The sequence below is a fragment of the Marmota monax genome, unplaced genomic scaffold (genome assembly GCF_021218885.2).
Source record: "Marmota monax isolate L192 unplaced genomic scaffold, Marmota_monax_Labrador192_F-V1.1 WCK01_AAM20220418_F8-fsc00462, whole genome shotgun sequence".
Classification (NCBI taxonomy): Eukaryota; Metazoa; Chordata; class Mammalia; order Rodentia; family Sciuridae; genus Marmota; species Marmota monax.
The window spans coordinates 324,195-326,993 of NW_026694290.1; the positions used below are offsets into that span (position 1 = coordinate 324,195).

Below are 2,799 nucleotides of genomic sequence, written 5' to 3' on the forward strand. Positions count from 1 at the left end.
CAATAAGTCCAATATAATCTTATTTTTCCTTTTTTTGCAATGTATCGCATATTAATCTCTTTCCTCTTTTTGCATACTTTTTTTTTTCTAGACCTCATCATGGTCATCTTCAACCATGACTTCCCGTGGCATGACAGAGTCATACAATAAGCAAAAGACTGTGTTAAAGAGTACTAAATAGAAAACAGTTTTGTTTTCAAATTTCAAATTAAGTGGGATGTAATCTTAAAATTCGTCCCACCTGAAAATCTCTGATATTAAATGGTAGTTCTTTGCATAGATATTTATTCTGAATCTAAAACAAAGTTTAGTTCTCTTTGCCGTCCCCATCTCCGCTCACTGTGCTCACTGTGTTCAGATCCTGGGAGGATCTTTGCCTGCTGTCCCAGAGGTAGTGGTCGGGGTGCTTCGCCCCAGCTCATGGCAGTAAAGCGGTTGCCATTGCATCCCTTTAGGCCCCACTGGCAGCCACCAGAGCATGAGCATGGTAGCAGCTGTCCAGGCACCGCCCTGGCCTGCGCTTGGCTCCTGGGAAGTCCACAAATCCCAGGAGACCGCGTGGCAGGAGGTTGAGATTTCCCTCTGGCTAGAGCTGTTTCTCAACCCCCGGGACCCCGTGGGCCCTCACGCTTCATGTCAGCCTGCTGCGGCCCTGGCGAGCATGCTAGCCCCTCACAGGTTTGAGAAGCCATGGCCTGGAGAAGGCTTCCCAGAGAACGCAGGCGGTGAGACCCTGAGCTCAAGGCTCAGTCCCAGGCGGATACCTGGCCCCATGGGCAACCCTGGCATGCCAAAGTTAGCTGCGCCTCTCCGCAGGGCTCCGCAGAGCGCAGCCTGTGCTTCTCCCCAACCAGCAGCCCCTCCTTCCGCCTCTGCCTGGAATAGAGAATGTGGGTCTTTGCCTTATCTTGAACACTCCAGGTCCTCTGTTCCCAGGGACACCCGCCCAGACCCTTCTTTCCTCCCTCCACCCTTCCCCCTAATCTTCCCTTGCCTCTCCTCCCTAGCTCCCGACTCCCATTCATTCCGTGCATTTCCTCCTCTTTCCTCCTTCCCACTCAGGCCCTCTTCCCAGAGCCTCTCCCAGGGAAGCACTGGCATTCCTGGGGTTCTTAGCACATTCCTGGAAGTTTAGGGCCTGGGTGGTAACCCTGAATCCAGGCTGAGAGCACAGCCCCAGCTGCTGGTTGGGAAGAGGAAGATGTCTGTGCTCAGGTGGATGTGAGTCTCCAATTGCTTCCTTGCCTGGTCTTGTCTCTACTTGATCTTTGTGGCTCTGGGCATCGCCAACACATGCCTCTTTAGGGTACAAGCTAGAGGTATGTTGAAATGTGAAAACAATAAGACAATTGATCAGGCTGTACACAAATGAAAATACCCCCTCAATGACACAGATTATCTTTAAGGCAATAATTCAAGTGGCTATCTTGTTCAAACTACATATCTCCCAGAAAATTTGACATATTCACCAGTCCTTCCCTGCCCAGAAAGCCTGCTTTATATGCTGGAATTTCTCAGTGCCAATGTAAGCAAGGTCAGTTTTGATGAAGTTCATCATTTCTTCTCTAATGATTTGGATATTGAGCCAGGAGGTCACTGGAGGCTAAAGGACTGTAAACACAGATGGAAGGTGGCAGTTCTCATTCCCTTCCACAACCACCATGAACAGCTTCTGGTTTTTTTTTTTCTTATATTTGTTTCCAATGCTTCAGAAACAATGCCTGGAATTTGCCTTTTATGTCATTGAACAGACTGGCACACAATCTTTTACTCATGCTGTGCTCTTCTACATGGGCTTCAAGGAGGCCATGAAAGACAACGTCTGGGACTGCGTGATCTTCCATGATGTGCATCATCTACCTGAAAATGAGGGAAACTATTATGGATGTGGAAAAATGTCTTGTCACTTTGCAGCAGAGATGGATAAATACATATATGTAAAGAGTTTTTTTGGTGGTGTAAATGGACTGAGAATGGAACAGTTCAGAAAGATCAGTGGTTTTCCTAATGCCTTCTGTGGATGATGAAGAGAAGATGATGACCTTTGGAACAGAGATCATTATGCTGGATATAATGTAACCAGACCAGAGGGAGACCCAGGAAAATACACATCTATTCCTCATCACTATAAATTACTGTGGTATTCTAAAGCGCATACAATGATGGGTTGAACAATTTATTATACTTGCCAAAAGTACTAGTTGATAGGTTGTATGCAAATATATCTGTGAACCTCATGCCAGAGTTAGCTCCAATCAATCACTATTAAAAGAAGTAGCTCTCACGGTAGAGTATTATATTACACAGTGCTGGATCATAAACTTGTAGTGCACTTAGATTGGATGTCTCAGTGCCAAGACCTCTGAGAAGAGGCAACAGTCCTCAATGTTTATAGTGTGGGATTATACATTCTTGCTTCTTACACTTCTCCTCTCTACTTTGAGACACACTGCAGAAACCAGAGCTGTTACTTGAGGTTGGAAGTTGAAAGAGCTTCCCACAAAGAGAAAGTTTTTTATAATGAAATCCATAATTTAATTCAAGAGAATGCTTTTATTTCCATTTCAACAGACTTTGTACATATATAAATTAATGTGTTCAAATGGTTGAGAAATAAGATGATATAATTTTGCATGCAATTGCTTTCATTGGACTTTTGTAGACATATTTGCATGGGAAAAAACACTGTAAATTTATATCACTAAACAAAGATTTATTATAATAAATTCATATGGTAAACTGTTGCACTAGTTTTTTTTTTTAATTTTTTTTATTGGTTGTTCAAAACATTATAAAGCT

The 2,799-nt window shown here is 43.8% G+C and overlaps 1 pseudogene; it reads left to right on the forward strand.

Annotated features, from left to right (window-relative positions):
- The first annotated feature begins 484 nt into the window (after window positions 1-484).
- On the forward strand, window positions 485-2,269 carry LOC124108987 (beta-1,4-galactosyltransferase 6-like; annotated as a pseudogene).
- The last annotated feature ends 530 nt before the right edge of the window (window positions 2,270-2,799 follow it).